Consider the following 7,426-nt stretch of genomic DNA (forward strand, 5'->3'; position numbering starts at 1 on the left):
ATCATTTGTAGCTTGAACATTTTGTGCGGAGAAATTAGTCTACTGACAATGCCCATGCGAAGTCGTGAGCATGCAGCAACATAGCGACGTATCACGTTGTCGGATTATGCACATATCTATGAGACCTAGTATAAAATTTTTATGCCACTGAGTTCTGTTGCCCGAAATAAGGACCACGCTCAGCGATGTTGCAGTCAATTGTCATTGAAATGCCGGTACGGCATGCTCATGACGTACTCAGTTTAAGTAGGGACTGACAATAGTGAATTAAGGCAGAAATGTGCACAATAAGCAGGGCGTTTCTTTTGTTCTTACTGCATGCATCCGTAATCTTCGTTCAGCTCATGTATTCCACCGTAGTCCTCTGTGCTGTTACTGGTGCAGGCGTACGACTGTTTCGCATGGTGCGATTTTCATTCAGCGATACAGAAATGTCCATTGCTGGTGGCTGCTGCGAGCATAGCAACTCCCCTCGATTGAGTTATTGTGGCTAGATGGGACTGTGGCGAGCGGCCCTGAGTGCACCAGTAATCCATGATGATGATAGGGAGCGCCAGCACGTCTTCTTTATACCGGAGCCAAAGCTCGCAACATAATTATGCATGTGTCTGCTGCAGCGAAATTAAGGAGAGAACTCAGCTCATCTAATAGAATGTGATGGTATTCACCCAGCAAGGCCCGTACGCAACGCAGAACTTCCAGAAGCGCTTGCTATTAAAGTGGATGGAAGCATTAACTGGTGAGCAGCGGTGATAAGCAAGATACGTTAAGAGTATTGGTAAAAACAACAGGGAAGACATTACTGGGACCGAGCCCGTCACAGGCCTATGTAAAGGTACAAGGTAGATACAGAAGTTTTTAGGAAGATGAAAACTATTGAATTGTAAAGAAAATGGTAAACTGAAGAGCAAGTATAGCGTACCTGATTAACTCAACATGGCTATGTGACTATTTTTTCCCATCCCCTTTCCCAGGGGATGCCAATAATCATTATCATCATCATTTGACGGCTGTTTCCGGGGGGCATGGCAGTAGCTTGCTGTTGTGACGCAGACTCGCTTGTGTTTTCCGTATCTTCCGTCGTGTTAGTTTAAAACAACTTCGATGCACCTTTAACACAGAGGCAATAAAACATTGGGACTCACTTTAGCATACGCCAAAGAGGTTGAAGGCGAAAGCCTGCGCGCTCTAGAGACATTCACTAAATTAAGCGCCGCGTTGCGGCGCTTAACTATCGGCGGCGAGGGCAACGTCCGCCCTGCACTGTGTTTTCGCGGCTTAATTCGCTGTGATACAAGCAGCGACACGAAGGTCAATTCGCTCGCTGCTATTGCAGCGCTTACTCACTGCAGCGTTTTGACAGCTGCCTTCTGCGATCATCGAGTGAGATGAATTCATGTTGGCTTCTCCGCGCGTGAAACCATACTTGTTATTTTAGTTAGTGTTCCTATGTTTACAAGTATATACAGCCGATGAAACTACTGTCCTTACTTCGTAAAGCTGCCACTAATTAGCGGTCGCAATCGATGCTGCGTTTTTAAGGCGAAACTGTAGCTTTTTTTTTTCTTACAGGCAAGCTTCTGATATCATAATCGGAACACTGACATCGAATATGTATACGAAGTCAGCTATATATAGCGCCAAAGTGGCGGCCTATTCGCACTCGCCCAGCTGGCCGCGCAAGTAGGGTGGTTCAATAGCGACAGCAGGGCCGCTGCTTTCTGGCATGATTGTCTGCAACGCTGCGGGGTCGCCAATCATTCCACCCCTTCTTCTAGCCAGCATAATTGGGTTCCGCTAGTTGGTCACGCCGTTGAAGAGTCGCAGTGGTAGGCGCGAATTATCATCGGGGCGACATCGAATGTAGGCAAAATAAAACCTTTTCTGCCAACGTCTATTTACGACATGTTGCGCCAGCGTTACCGCAATTCCGATGTAAGCAATCCTTAAGGTTTACTGCTACTAAAGACCAAAAATTATGCTACTGATTCCAGTATTAAATGTATAATTTTGATCATGTGACCGGTTTCTCTTTGCTCTTATCGTAACAATAGAGGGCGTGAATACATTGAGGGCAGGGGACACCACTGGGCTCGTTTCGACAGAGATCGCGCGGTCTTCGAGGCATGTGAAGTCTGGCAGCGAAAACGCTCTGCGACGTGCGCAGCAGCAACAATGTTTTTTTTTTTTTTTTTCGTTCAAGTCGTGGCAAGTGAAACAGTCTATTCACGTACGAAAGTCGCCGGGTTCCATTCCCTTGATGCAGTACATTTCCAAGGCTGACATGATGAGAAGCGCCGCTGTTGGCATTGCAGGCGCCGAACCGGTATGGTACACGCGATGAGACCGATGGCAAGCCATCAGGGTCTGTAGCTTGAAATGTACTGTCCGTACCAATCAGACCACGAACACCTTTCATTGCTGCAGTAAGTGGGAGAACGCTGGCCTGGCTTCAAGTGCAATGACTGATTGGGGTGATTAGGTGATTGGAGAGTTAGGGTGCGACCATTTCGCTTCGTCATTTTCGCAGCCATTATGCATATGCCGAGATTCTTAGTGCCATAAGCAGTTTAGGAGAGCAGGATTTCTTCACAATTTAGAGCAATAATGGCAGATAAAGTGTCGTAAACAATGCCACACGAACGTCTCAGTACACAAGCCCGGATATCAGACAAATCCATGCACTAAGAATCATTCCTATGTGTTGACTGAACGATGGCAGCGCCAGGACTTCCCTGTAGTAATTATTGCAGGAAACTCTATGCTTCTAACCCTCCCCGCGCAGCCTATGCATGCGGGGTCGACAGCATATCATCCCGATGGTGGAGCTTTAGTACTTTGCCGCTGCAGTAATAAATATTGCAATAATAATTTTCTGTGTCTTTTAGGACTGTCCAGTTGAATGTTGTCGTCCATCCTGCCTTTGCTTCGATTCAGGCACTATTTTCAATTGTTTCTATTTCGAAAATGGTTGCCATGGTTGGAGGGAACCCAGGAAGTTACCTCAATTTAGTTTCATTGGCTTGTGCTTTACTTCGTTTATTTCGAATTTCGTGCTGCAAGAAGTTTTTCTCTTTTACGCACCAAATATACGCTCTGTTATCTAAGACATTATACAACTGGGCAAGAAATATTGACATGCCGTGACCTCTAACTCACTTCCCCATGCTGTTTTCCTCTCCTTGCTTCCTCTTCCTCTCCCTCTTTCTGGTTGCGGTTGGTAGAGGAAACCTTACATGCAAGCTTTAGGCAATGCAGGCACATTCTTGGTGGTTGTTTTCATTAGAACTCAGCGTTGCTTCAACTAAAGTAGAAAATGAAGTACAGCGAAATACCCGGCATACCTCTAAATTTCAAATGATTAGCATATCTATATGTCTTTCTCGCGAAACGGACATTTCGAAGCAATAGGCGTGTTGCTACCTACAGGCGGGCCTAACTTTCGAAACACTATTCGACAATATGCAAAATCCACGAGGGCCCTTTCCACCACATCTAGTTTCAGCTATCCGCCTAGAATTGCAATTGATAGGTAAAGCTGCAGGCCGGTGCAACCACCCTGGTTGCCCTGCATCCCTCTAAACATACAAACTCGAAAAACACCTTTCTCACCTCCAACAGCGCATCTAATTGGAGGGTTTTAAAATGGAGCTTGTTGGTGCATGTATACGAGAGCACTTGAAAAGAAGCGCGAAATGTAGGGACGTAGTTAGACAACGCAAGGACAGTACGCTAGTGATGTATAATCTTGCCTTGTGATTGTGCACTTCTTCGAAATACTGTCTAATGGAAAGTCGGCCATCTTTTTGGGCCCACTAATTTATGCGGGAGGCGTATGGATACGCAATTACGCTTATTGCTCCACCCAAGCGCTGCTGATCAAATGCGGTCGTCTGAACATTCATACGATGTAGAACGTTGGATTTCACGTGAAATTTGGTTACTCTATATGTAGCGATATGCTTGACTGGAGACGATTCGCAGCGAATCCGACATCTCCCTACGTGGGTGATAACGTCCTGGTGGCGATGCCTGATCCAGGTGTCCCTCTACCCATTGAAAGAGGAGCATACGCCCGACAGACGATATCATCACCTTATGGCAGGGGCGACATCAATGCAACGATATCGAGCACCTTTGATCTCCTCCGCAAATGAAATGCTATGCGCAAGAGAGTGTGTGCGTGGGTAAAAACTTTATTAAAAACAAAAAAATAAAAGAAGGCACGCTGATTGGGGCTCCTTTTCCAGGGCTCCACTGGCACGAGCGGCTCGCTGGGCTTGGTCCAGAAGAGCCAATTGGCTCTTGCGGCCCTCGTCCTCAAGCGATGCCTCCCACTGCCTATTGCTCATGAGTGGATGTTTGAGTACTATTGGGCTGTCTATGTGCGGAGGCCAAGAGAATTAAAGGCAAGTGTTCATTATCTGGCGTGCGAATGAGAACGACTGAGGACATTCCGGGACACGTACCGGTCGGGCCACTGGGATAAGTCACAGAGACACTGAACTTGCTATGCAGCTTCGCCAGAGTACGTGTACAATGCAATGAATTGACCCCTAACAATTTACTGTGGTATTGCGCATCACATAATTTTTCCTTCTTTCTTTTTTCTATGTGCCCCTACCTCTTTGCCCCAGTTGTGGAGCGGCAGGCCCGAGGTATGCTTGTGTGGCTGACATTCGCGCCGTTCCTATCATTAGAGTTTTCGCTTTGGTATTTTTCTCTTCCCGTGTGGAGCTTCCTCTTCTTATTGCTCTTCTTCGACTATGCCTTGAGCAATCATTTAACTCTATGTTTGTTTGTCTCTCTTTCTGTCTTGTACCCACAGGACGCAGCATATTAGTTTTTTTCGTCCGCTTTATTTTTTTTTTGTTTTTACTGGAGATCTTTGTCGTTTCTGTCTTGGTTTTGGAAATACCATTAACTTTAGGTTCATTTTTAGAAAACAGAATGTTGGCTATGCTAGTGCGCATATACACTAAAGCAGGAAAAGTGCACTAGCACAGTAAAATTTGTCTGCAGGTGTTTACTTACTGTTATTTGCTTACTCTATTTAGTCACTGTCTTGCTATAATGTGACATTTAGGGACAAGACTGGGCAAGAAGCAGGTTCCTATTTCTCTTTTCTTTTTTTCATTTAGCATACTGCGTGCGCTTGCAGAGTTAAGTTAAAGGTGAAAGCTAAGATGCCAATTGGGCGACATTATAGCATTAACGCGCGTTGACGAGGATCGAAAAGTTAAAAGTCGCGCTTGGTTTCTTCTTTGATCGATAGAGTCCTTGATGAAGTTAATGCTCTTTACGTTCTTTATAGCCATTAGAACTTTATTTTTTCTTTCACTTTTCTTGCCGTGTTGGCCGCTTCAAATTTTTTTATTTAATTAGTGACGACGAATGTAGACACCAGGTAAATGTAATGTAGACGCCAGATGTCTAGTAAAATCTAGGTTGAGGTCTCCCTTCATTTTCACCAAACACCCTGTACATTTTTAAAGCATCCTCCTACAAGTAGAGTCGAAATACTGCCAAGGGGCACTATACTTCTCGAAGTTACTGACCCGAGACCCCGGTGGCGTCGCAAAGAATACCGAATGAGCGAACTCGACACGTATACAGATGATTGGATCGCGGCCAGAACATAAGGTGGCACCTCAAGTAGAAAGCAGATGAGAACTGGCAAATCGCCTGCACATAATTCGAGTGACTGGAAGTTTCGCTAGGTTTTTTTCTCTCCTCCAAATTGGGAAAAGGGGGAATGACGCCATCTACACCTGGCAGACGAAAGACTGACGCACGAATGCGAACTTTGGCACACGGCGCTTTCCTTACGGTGATTCATACGGCACGTGCTACATTTTCCCATTTAATCAATCATTTTGTAAAGTTTTACGTCAATTTTTGTACAACTTGAAAATGTAAACTCGGCAGGTGCATAGTCGACATAGAGTGTCCCATCTCACATACGCCAAGTTTTTCAAGAATGATAAGTTGCAGGTGACAATTGAGTTTATATTGTATATCAGGTCCAAATAAGAAATAAATATCGTTTGGTAATTCCTTTCGTGTATGGTTTAAAAAACATCTCGGAAGCCTATAATATTGTTTCGTCCTCTTTTATAATACATGTAATTATTAGCAGACCGTTTTCAGAGACAAAGATTCTTGGACCGTTGCCCCACGCGTCGCAGGCTTACAAAGCGACGCGGGCATTGTTACAGTTAATGAAGTCGACTGGCCTCAGTGACCGATTGTGAAGTGTTGGACAACCGCACGTGTTCATACTGCGAGTACTTTTTTCCCTCTCTCTCCTTTCTTTTCATCCTTTTAAACCCTTCACCCATGTAGGGTAGCAAACCGGACGTGCGTCTGGTTAACCTCCTTGCCCTACCTTTCTTCTTTTTCCTCCTCCTCCTCCTATTAGCACACAAACTCTGAGATATTAAAATTTAGGTGTAATGTGTCAAAACTACGTTTTAAATCACAGCTGAAACGATGAGTTTAGTTAGTCCTTCTGCGTGCTTATGCCTTGCACGAATCTTGTGTCTGCTGTATAAAAATTTCGCAGAACCCCTCTCACGATGATTGTCACCAGAAAAGCGTTTAGCATTCAACCAATATAGTGACACAACGTATTGCCCCCGTCGAAACGAATTTCACTTGAGGCGCGTATACTGTAGCGGGATTCTTCTGGAGCGCTTCCCTAAAAACAGTCCCCTCCTGCCGTCTAGCGGTACCGCCGCTAAGCAGGCTTGTTGCCTCCAAAATGCGTGCCAATCCTGTGGGTGCAAACGCTGACAAACGCATCATCAGGTAGCCCGGCTCTTCTCTCGCGCTTCTTTCCGGACACGCTGTGCCATTCGATGGCACTGCCGAGTAGTCCGCACATGGTCTCTAGGTCAAGAAGCGTGGCGCACCAATGCAGGCGAACGCTGAGACTTGTTCCCTCGCTTGCCGCACACCAAGTGGCACATACTCAGAGACCAAAGCGTGTGAGTGGCCTCAAAGCTTTCGCGTCAAAGGCGTTCATCAAGTGTGGCCCATACACAGTACGTTTGTGGCCCAGCCTTGCACAGCTTCGGGTTGCAGCCCTTGAGGAACCCTTGTGACGTGGGTTCAATTCCACCCAGCATCGGATATATTTAACGATATTTTTTTGTCAATTGTGGGCGGCACATTCCCAGTGGCTAGTTACCTAGTTACCAAGTTGGCGTCCGAGACCTTCCTTGAAGAACTGCACACACCTACTGGCACATACACACTGACCCAAGTTGGTATCAAGTATGTTCATTGAAGACCAGCACAGACCCAGTGGGTCGTGCCCAGTGCTCCAAGTCGGCGTCAAAGTTCTTTGAACAGCCGGTACCTACCCAGTCCCGGATATACAGTGAAAGGTTGTAGGCGTGAAAGAGGATCGTTGAACAGCGGC

Source organism: Dermacentor silvarum, chromosome 3, assembly GCF_013339745.2.
Source record: "Dermacentor silvarum isolate Dsil-2018 chromosome 3, BIME_Dsil_1.4, whole genome shotgun sequence".
Taxonomy (NCBI): Eukaryota; Metazoa; Arthropoda; class Arachnida; order Ixodida; family Ixodidae; genus Dermacentor; species Dermacentor silvarum.